Source organism: Rana temporaria, chromosome 9, assembly GCF_905171775.1.
Source record: "Rana temporaria chromosome 9, aRanTem1.1, whole genome shotgun sequence".
NCBI classification, from domain to species: Eukaryota; Metazoa; Chordata; class Amphibia; order Anura; family Ranidae; genus Rana; species Rana temporaria.
The window spans coordinates 10,629,557-10,639,556 of NC_053497.1; the positions used below are offsets into that span (position 1 = coordinate 10,629,557).

Sequence of the window (10,000 nt, forward strand, 5' to 3'; positions counted from 1 at the left end):
CTTACATTTTTTTTTTTGCCAGTTTCAAAAAGTTTTTATTTATTTTTGTAACTTTTTTATTTATGTTGCTTTGTTTTATGCATGTGGGTGACTTCTTTGTTTGTAGATTGTGCTCTTTTATTGCGTTTATTGTTTATTTAATTGATTTTGTCTAAAAATTACTGATCTAAAATTTCCTAAAACGTAAATTCTTTGGCCCAGATTCTCAAAGGGCTTACGACGGCGCAACGCCATGTACGCCGTCGTAAGTCCTAATCTGGGCCGTCGTATCTATGCGACCGATTCTTAGAATCAGTTACGCATAGATAAGCATTAGATCCGACAGGCGTAAGGCTCTTACGCCGTCGGATCTTAAATGCAATTTTTTTTTTTGGTCGCTAGGTGTCGCCTCCGTCGTTTTCCCCGTTGAGTATGCAAATTAACTAGATACGCGAATTCCCGAACGTACGGGCGGCCGACGCAGTGAAGTTACGACGTTTACGTTAGGCTTGTCCCAGCGTAAAGTTGCCCCTGGGTATATAAGGCGCAATCAATGTTAAGTATGGCCGTCGTTCCCGCGTCAAAATTTGTAAATTTACGTCGTTTGCGTAAGTCGTCCATGAATGGGGCTGGATGCCATTTACGTTCACGTCGAAACCAATGACGTCCTTGCAACGTCATTTGGAGCAATGCACCCTGGGATATTCTTCGGACGGCGCATGCGCAGTACGTTCGCCGTGGGAACGCGCTTAATTTAAATGCTTCACGCCCCCTACCCGGCTAATTTGAATTAGGCGGGCTTGCGCCGGGTGATTTACGCTACGCCACCGCAACTTTACAGGCAAGTTCTTTGAGAATAAAGCACTTGCCTGTAAAACTTGCTGTGGCGTAACGTAAATCAGATACGTTACGCCCGCCCAGTTTTACGCGATTCTACGAGAATCTGGGCCTTTATTTCTATCATTTAGAGAAAATTTGGTTTAAAAATACTTTATTTATTTTTTTCATGGCATTTACAGGGTGTGTTTTTTTGGGGTGTAATTAGAGTAGTTTCGATTCTTTAATTGAAGGTCCATTGACACTGAAAGCCTGTCTCCGGGGACAACAGTTTGTGGACTGTCCCTCTGTATCCTCACCTCCCATATAAGACTGTGGGCCCTGCATTGTACTTGATGATGTCAGAGGACCTGCAACCACCAGGGCATAGAGGAGAGGAGGCTGCGGGGATCAGGGAGCGGGGAGAAGAGAGCGGGGAGCAGGGAGCGGGGAGCGGGGAGCAGGGAGCGGGGAGCAGAGAGCGGGGAGCAGGGAGCGGGGAGCAGGGAGCGGGGAGCAGAGAGCGGGGAGCAGGGAGCGGGGAGCAGGGAGCGGGGAGCGGGGAGCGGGGAGCAGAGAGCGGGGAGCAGGGAGCAGGCAGCAGGGAGCGGGGAGCGGGGAGCAGGGAGCAGGGAGGGGGAGCAGAGAGCGGGGAGCAGGGAGCGGGGAGCGGTCGGTCTAGCATTGTGACAACACGCATTATTGTCACAACACAAAAATTTTAATGCACCCCCTTTTCTTATTGCACGTTGTTTTTTTATCCTCTTTTTTTTTGTATATTTAGATGTTATTTGTGTACTGTCACTGGATGTGTTTGTCTGAGGCTAAAGAGAGGCCAATTTTAAGCACAGGAATAGGCGCAGGACTGTTTTTTTAAAACCATTTACATAACCCTCAGAAGCCACTTATCACCCCCAGTCACCGCCTTTGTTTCCTCATCCTCCATCTACATCAAATTTTCAGGGAAATTAAAGCTCCAATTCACTCTTCTTGGTGATCAGTGATGGAGGGTCAGCACCACCTATCACAGCCTCTAAAAATACAGAGGAACTGTCTGTGTTGCAGCTGTAACTAGCCCCTTCCCTTCCCCCCTCCTCCCCTCTCCACTTCTCTTCTCCTTTCCTCCTCTCCTGTCTACCTCTACTCTTCTCCTCCTCTGTTCTTCTCCTCATTTCCTCCTTCTCTTCTTCTCTCCTCCTTCCCTCCACTTTTCTTCTTCTCCGTTCCTCCTCTCCTCTTCTTCTCACCCCTCTTCTCTCCACTTTTCTTCTCCTTTCCTCCTCTCCTGTCTACCTCTTCTCTTATCCTCATTTGTTCTTCTCCTTCTTTCCTCCTCTCCTCTTCTCTTCTCCCCCTTTGTTCTTCTACTTTCCTCCTCCTCTTCTCTTTCTCTCTTCTCCTTCCCTCCACTTCTCTTCTTCTTTCCTCCTCTCCTCTTCCCCCTTCTATTCTCCTTTCCTCCTCTCCTGTCTACCTCTACTCTTCTCCTCTTCTGTTCTTCTTATTTCCTCCCCTCCTCTTCCCCTCTTCTCTTCTCCTTTCCTCCTCTCCTGTCTACCTCTACTCTTCTCCTCCTCTGTTGTTGTTCTTCTCCTCCTTTCCTCCTCCTCTTCTCCTTCCCTCCACTTTTCTTCTTCTCCGTTCCTCCTCTCCTCTTCTTCTCACCCCTCTTCTCTCCACTTTTCTTCTCCTTTCCTCCTCTCCTGTCTACCTCTTCTCCTCATTTGTTCTTCTCCTTTCCTCCCCCTCTTCTCCTTTCCTCCACTTCTCTTCTTCATTCCTCCTCTCTTCCCCTCTTCTCTTCTCCTTTCCTCCTCTCCTGTCTACCTCTACTCTTCTCCTCCTCTGTTCTTCTTCTTTCCTCCCCTCCTCTTCCACTCTTCTCTTCTCCTTTCCTCCTCTCATGTCTACCTCTACTCTTCTCCTCTTCTGTTCTTCTTCTTTCCTCCTCCTCTTCTCTTTCTCTCCACTTCTCATCATCTCTTTTCCTCCTCTCCTCCTCTGATGGTGCAAAGAAACCATCCTGGACTGCCGCTCTCTGTAAAAGCGAATTTATTGCAAAAAATGACAAAGAAGTGTAAAATCCAAACATGCAACGCAAATGCAAATCATCCAAAAATTCAGCAAACGTGGCCAAAACCAAAAGTGGACATATAGGGACGCGTTTCACATCATGGTTAGATGCTTATTCATAGCTAAGGGATCCTCCTCTGATCTTCTTTTCCTCCCCTCCTCTGCTCTCCTCTTCTTCTCCTATCCTCCTCTCTTCTTCTTCTCCTATCCTCCTCCCCTTTTTCCTTCCTCTTCTCCTCCTCCTCTTTTCTTCTCTCTCACTCTTTTCATCCTCTCCTCCTCTCCACTTCTCTTCTTCACCCCTTCTCCTCTACTCTTCTCCTCCGCTCCACTTCTCTTCTCCTCTCCACCTCTCTTCTTTTCCTTCTCTCCTCTTTTCCTCCTCTCCTCCTCTCTTCTTCCCCTCCTCTCCACTTCTGTTCTCTTCCTCTAATTTTCTCATCCTCTCCTCCTCTACTCTTCTCATCCTTTCCTCCTCTACTCTTTTCATCCTCTCCTCCTCTACTCTTCTCATCCTCTCCTCCTCTACTCTTCTCATCCTCTCCTCCTCTACTCTTCTCATCCTTTCCTCCTCTACTCTTCTCATCCTCTCCTCCTCTACTCTTCTCATCCTTTCCTCCTCTACTCTTCTAATCCTTTCCTCCTCTACTCTTCTCATCCTCTCCTCCTCTACTCTTCTCATCCTCTCCTCCTCTACTCTTCTCATCCTCTCCTCCTCTACTCTTCTCATCCTTTCCTCCTCTACTCTTCTCATCCTTTCCTCCTCTACTCTTCTCATCCTTTCCTCCTCTACTCTTCTCATCCTCTCCTCCTCTACTCTTCTCATCCTCTCCTCCTCTACTCTTCTCATCCTCTCCTCCTCTACTCTTCTCATCCTTTCCTCCTCTACTCTTCTCATCCTCTCCTCCTCTACTCTTCTCATCCTCTCCTCCTCTACTCTTCTCATCCTCTCCTCCTCTACTCTTCTCATCCTTTCCTCCTCTACTCTTCTAATCCTTTCCTCCTCTACTCTTCTCATCCTTTCCTCCTCTACTCTTCTCATCCTCTCCTCCTCTACTCTTCTCATCCTCTCCTCCTCTACTCTTCTCATCCTCTCCTCCTCTACTCTTCTCATCCTTTCCTCCTCTACTCTTCTAATCCTTTCCTCCTCTACTCTTCTCATCCTCTCCTCCTCTACTCTTCTCATCCTCTCCTCCTCTACTCTTCTCCTCTCCTCCTCTACTCTTCTCATCCTCTCCTCCTCTACTCTTCTCATCCTTTCCTCTCTACTCTTCTCATCCTTTCCTCCTCTACTCTTCTCATCCTTTCCTCCTCTACTCTTCTAATCCTTTCCTCCTCTACTCTTCTCATCCTCTCCTCCTCACTCTTCTCATCCTCTCCTCCTCTACTCTTCTCATCCTTTCCTCCTCTACTCTTCTCATCCTTTCCTCCTCTACTCTTCTCATCCTCTCCTCCTCTACTCTTCTCATCCTCTCCTCCTCTACTCTTCTCATCCTTTCCTCCTCTACTCTTCTCATCCTTTCCTCCTCTACTCTTCTCATCCTCTCCTCCTCTACTCTTCTCATCCTTTCCTCCTCTACTCTTCTCATCCTCTCCTCCTCTACTCTTCTCATCCTCTCCTCCTCTACTCTTCTCATCCTTTCCTCCTCTACTCTTCTCATCCTTTCCTCCTCTACTCTTCTAATCCTTTCCTCCTCTACTCTTCTCATCCTCTCCTCCTCTACTCTTCTCATCCTCTCCTCCTCTACTCTTCTCATCCTTTCCTCCTCTACTCTTCTCATCCTTTCCTCCTCTACTCTTCTCATCCTCTCCTCCTCTACTCTTCTCATCCTCTCCTCCTCTACTCTTCTCATCCTTTCCTCCTCTACTCTTCTAATCCTTTCCTCCTCTACTCTTCTCATCCTCTCCTCCTCTACTCTTCTCATCCTTTCCTCCTCTACTCTTCTCATCCTCTCCTCCTCTACTCTTCTCATCCTTTCCTCCTCTACTCTTCTCATCCTCTCCTCCTCTACTGTTCTCATCCTTTCCTCCTCTACTCTTCTCATCATCTCCTCCTCTACTCTTCTCATCCTCTCCTCCTCTACTCTTCTCATCCTTTCCTCCTCTACTCTTCTCATCCTCTCCTCCTCTACTCTTCTCATCCTCTCCTCCTCTACTCTTCTCATCCTTTCCTCCTCTACTCTTCTCATCCTCTCCTCCTCTACTCTTCTCATCCTTTCCTCCTCTACTCTTCTCATCCTTTCCTCCTCTACTCTTCTCATCCTCTCCTCCTCTACTCTTCTCATCCTCTCCTCCTCTACTCTTCTCATCCTCTCCTCCTCTACTCTTCTCATCCTTTCCTCCTCTACTCTTCTAATCCTTTCCTCCTCTACTCTTCTCATCCTTTCCTCCTCTACTCTTCTCATCCTCTCCTCCTCTACTCTTCTCATCCTCTCCTCCTCTACTCTTCTCATCCTCTCCTCCTCTACTCTTCTCATCCTTTCCTCCTCTACTCTTCTAATCCTTTCCTCCTCTACTCTTCTCATCCTCTCCTCCTCTACTCTTCTCATCCTCTCCTCCTCTACTCTTCTCATCCTTTCCTCCTCTACTCTTCTCATCCTTTCCTCCTCTACTCTTCTCATCCTCTCCTCCTCTACTCTTCTCATCCTTTCCTCCTCTACTCTTCTCATCCTCTCCTCCTCTACTGTTCTCATCCTTTCCTCCTCTACTCTTCTCATCATCTCCTCCTCTACTCTTCTCATCCTCTCCTCCTCTACTCTTCTCATCCTCTCCTCCTCTACTCTTCTCATCCTCTCCTCCTCTCCACTTCTCTTCTCCTTTCCCCCTCTACTCTTCTAATCCTTTCCTCCTCTCCTCAGCGGCAGGCGGTGAGCGATGTCCTCCATTTCTTCCTGTACCAATGTCTTCTCCCGCCGATCAAACACAGCTACTTTGCCCTTCAAACGCAGCCACTTTGCCCTTCAAACGCAGCCACTGTGCCCCAAATGCTGCCACTGTGCCCCAGGTGTTGCCACTGTGCCCCAAGTGCTGCCACTGTGCCCCAGGTGTTGCCACTGTGCCCCAAGTGCTGCCGCTGTGCCCCCTGCCTGATGTCTGCCTGCCACTTACCTTGTCTCGGGTGGCCAGCGGGCAATAGCGGCAGGCAGTGAGCGGTGTCCTCCATTTCTTCCTGTCCCAATATCTTCTCCTGCCTATCAAACACAGCCACTGTGCCCATTAAATGCAGCCACTGTGCCCATTAAATGCAGCCACTGTGCCCATTAAATGCAGCCACTGTGCCCATTAAATGCAGCCACTGTGCCCATTAAATGCAGCCACTGTGCCATTAAATGCAGCCACTGTGCCAAACGCAGCCACTTTTCCCATAAAATGTTGCTACTGTGCCCATTAAATGCTGCCACTGTGTCCCGAGTGCTGCCACTGTGCCCCCACCCCCCGCCTGCCTGGCACTTACCTTGTATCTGGTGGCCAGCGGGCAATAGCGGCAGGCAGTGAGCAGTGTCCTCCATTTCTTCCCGTCCCAATATCTTCTCCTGCCGATCAAATGCAGCCACTGTGCCACCAAATGCAGCCACTGTGCCAAACGCAGCCACTTTTCCCATCAAATGTTGCTACTGTGCCCATTAAATGCTGCCACTGTGTCCCGAGTGCTGCCACTGTGCCCCCACCCCCCGCCTGCCCGGCACTTACCTTGTATCTGGTGGCCAGCGGGCAATAGCGGCAGGCAGTGAGCAGTGTCCTCCATTTCTTCCCGTCCCAATATCTTCTCCTGCCGATCAAATGCAGCCACTGTGCCACCAAATGCAGCCACTGTGCCAAACGCAGCCACTTTTCCCATCAAATGTTGCTACTGTGCCCATTAAATGCTGCCACTGTGTCCCAAGTGCTGCCACTGTGCCCCCACCCCCTGCCTGCCCACCATCTGCCCGGCACTTACGTTGCCTCGGGTGGCCAGCGGGTGATGGCGGCAGGCGGCGAGCAGTGTCCGGTGTCCTCCATTCCTTCCCGACCCGATGTCTTCTCCCACCCGCTCCTTCTCTCGCCCTCTGCTATGATTGGACGCCTGTTAGGCACCCAATCAAAGCGCCTGACGTTTCAGCCAATCAGGTGACAGGCAACACAGACCCGGCGCACCTTATTGGCTGAAAGGGGGTTCATTGTTAGCAAAGCGGATTCCTTCGCTTTGCTAACATACAGCTGAGTGAGAAGCAAATGCACAGCGCTGTGCCCGCTTCTCACATTTTTGGGCGCCTATTAGAGCCGACGGCTCTAGTCAGGTGCTTCCAAAAAACACCCCCACCGTAATTCAGGCGCCTGAAAAGGGGCCGGACACCTGAATAGGGGGTGTCAGCAGTGACCATAGATGCATGCAATGCATGAATCTATCTATGGGGATTAAAGCGGTGCCAGAAGCAGTGGTGTATTTAGGTTTTGTGCTGCCCTAGGCCTGACTAAACTCACGCACCCCCCTAATTTATATATGGTCCACCCCTTCCTGTCAAGGCCACACCCCTTCCCTTTTAAGACCCGCCCTGTTATCTTCATGGGAGGAAGACAGAGGGACGCCGTGGGAAGAGGACAGAGGGACGTCGTGGGAAGAGGACAGAGGGACGCCGTGGGAAGAGGACAGAGGGACGCCGTGGGAAGAGGACAGAGGGACGCCGTGGGAAGAGGACAGAGGGAAGCCATGGGAAGGGGACAGCGGGACGCCGTGGGAAGAGGACAGAGGAACGCCGTGGGAAGAGGACAGAGGGAAGCCATGGGAAGGGGACAGAGGGAAGTCGTGGCAAGAGGACAGAGGAACGCCGTGGGAAGAGGACAGAGGGAAGCCATGGGAAGGGGACAGAGGGCAGTCGTGGGAAGAGGACAGAGGGACGCCGTGGGAAGAGGACAGAGGGAATCCGTGGGAAGAGGACAGAGGGACGCCGTGGGAAGAGGACAGAGGGATGCCGTGGGAAGAGGACAGAGGGACGCCGTGGTAAGAGGACAGAGGGACGCCGTGGTAAGAGGACAGAGGGACGCCGTGGTAAGAGGACAGAGGGACGCCGTGGTAAGAGGACAGAGGGACGCTGTGGGAAGAGGACAGAGGGACGCCGTGGGAAGAGGACAGAGGGACGCCGTGGGAAGAGGACAGAGAGGGACGTTGTGGCGGTCAATAAGGCCTAGAGGATATCAGGTTAGGCACTTCCTAATAGCTCAGTCCCTGGGAACAGTAATGGATAATGGCCAACAGGCCCTCTTACCAGACCCAGTAAAACCGCAACAGTGATCCCTCTGACTGGATGTTCGCTTACTCTGGGTTGCCCGAGGTGACTCTAGTCAGTAGTGTAGCATGTCTGTACCATGGCGGTGGCTTGGTCTTTCTCCCTCTCTGGTGGTGCGGGTACAATGTGGCTCCCTCTCTGGTGGTGCGGGTGCAGCGTGGCTCCCTCTCTGGTGGTGCGGGTACAGCGTGGCTCCCTCTCTGGTGGTGCGGGTACAGCGTGGCTCCCTCTCTGGTGGTGCGGGTACAGCGTGGCTCCCTCTCTGGTGGTGCGGGTACAGCATGGCTCCCTCTCTGGTGGTGCGGGTACAGCGTGGCTCCCTCTCTGGTGGTGCGGGTACAGCGTGGCTCCCTCTCTGGTGGTGCGGGTACAGCGTGGCCCCCTCTCTGGTGGTGCGGGTACAGCGTGGCTCCCTCTCTGGTGGTGCGGGTACAGCGTGGCCCCCTCTCTGGTGGTGCGGGTACAGCGTGGCCCCCTCTCTGGTGGTGCGGGTACAGCGTGGCCCCCTCTCTAATGGTGCGGGTACAGCATGGCTCCCTCTCTGGTGGTGTGGGCCCAGAAGATAGTGGGGGCGGCGCTCCTGCACCCTTTATGGACGCACCGCCGCTGCCTTTCAACCTTAGATTGCAATCCCCTTGAGGGCAGGTACACAACATAAATTGTTGACCTAAATTTTTGACCTGTAATAATGATCAGCTGATCCAAATATGCGCGTTTAGAGGTCGGATTGTGCCTGCAGGTGTGATAGCTGTTTCGATGCCTGTAGGTAGTAGTACAAAGCGTTTCCTCGAGATCAACTGACTGGCAAGGGGCGTCTTCTGAAGCTCCAAGATGCCTACAGAGATCACAACCATCACCCCACCGCTGCAACCCAGCAAGATCACATTACTGTCCTCTAATTCTGAAATGATCTGTCAGACGATCAGCCCTGGTAAACGTATCTTTATACATACCAGACCTCGGAAAATAATCACGCTGAAACAATATAGCATGGGAAAAGGGAAAAATAAATTCTCATACATGAACCCAGAGAAGAATAAAAGCTACAGTTACAGTTGGAGATACTTTACACAGGTGGTTGCCTTAGAGGAAAAAGTTAAACAATGTATACCGTGTATATATGATGTATTACAAAGGCGGCTTGCGTAAACACCGCACTTCAGACTTCTTCACCCCGGATTTAATATGAGTATTTCCTGATACCGTATTTTCCGGCGTATAAGACGACCTACTAATTTTCCAGGAAAAATGTTGGTTTTGGGATATACTCGCCGTATAAGACTACCCCCTTCCTACTAGTCTTTCTGGAAGCTGAGGGGTAGCCGGAACAACCGCTGACAGAAACAGGCTTTTTCAAGCCTCACTATGCCATTACATGCCCCCACTGTGCCATTACATGCCCCCACTGTGCCATTACATGCCCCCACAGTGCCATCACATTACTTGCCCCCGCAGTGCCATCACATTACTTGCCCCCACTGTGCCATCACATTACATGCCCCCACAGTGCCATCACATTACTTGCCCCCACAGTGCCATCTCTTGCCCCCACAGTGCCATCATTTGCCCCCACTTTCCCCCCCACTGTGCCATCACTCACGTTTTGCAGGCCGGTGACAGTCTCCGTCTGCTGCGAGCGTCCATGATTTCAAAGCCGCGCCGTCTTCTCAGCGTGTCCTGTGATTGGCGGAACACAAATTTTCCCAGTAGCGCCTCTGTTCTGTGTTCCGCCAATCACGGATGCCTTCTCATCTCGTCCGAGGATGAGAAGGCATCCGTGATTGGCGGAACACAGAACAGAGGCGCTGCTGGGAACCGTTTCCAGCGGATATCCTCTGGTGTGTACGGGGCCTCAAAGAGGTTGTATA

The 10,000-nt window shown here is 51.3% G+C and overlaps 1 protein-coding gene across 1 annotated transcript in view; it reads left to right on the forward strand.

The window, feature by feature from the left end:
• Window positions 1–10,000, forward strand: part of LOC120913075 (keratin, type I cytoskeletal 18-like) — a 63,285-nt gene that overhangs the window by 352 nt on the left and 52,933 nt on the right. The gene's annotated exons all lie outside the window — the stretch shown is intronic.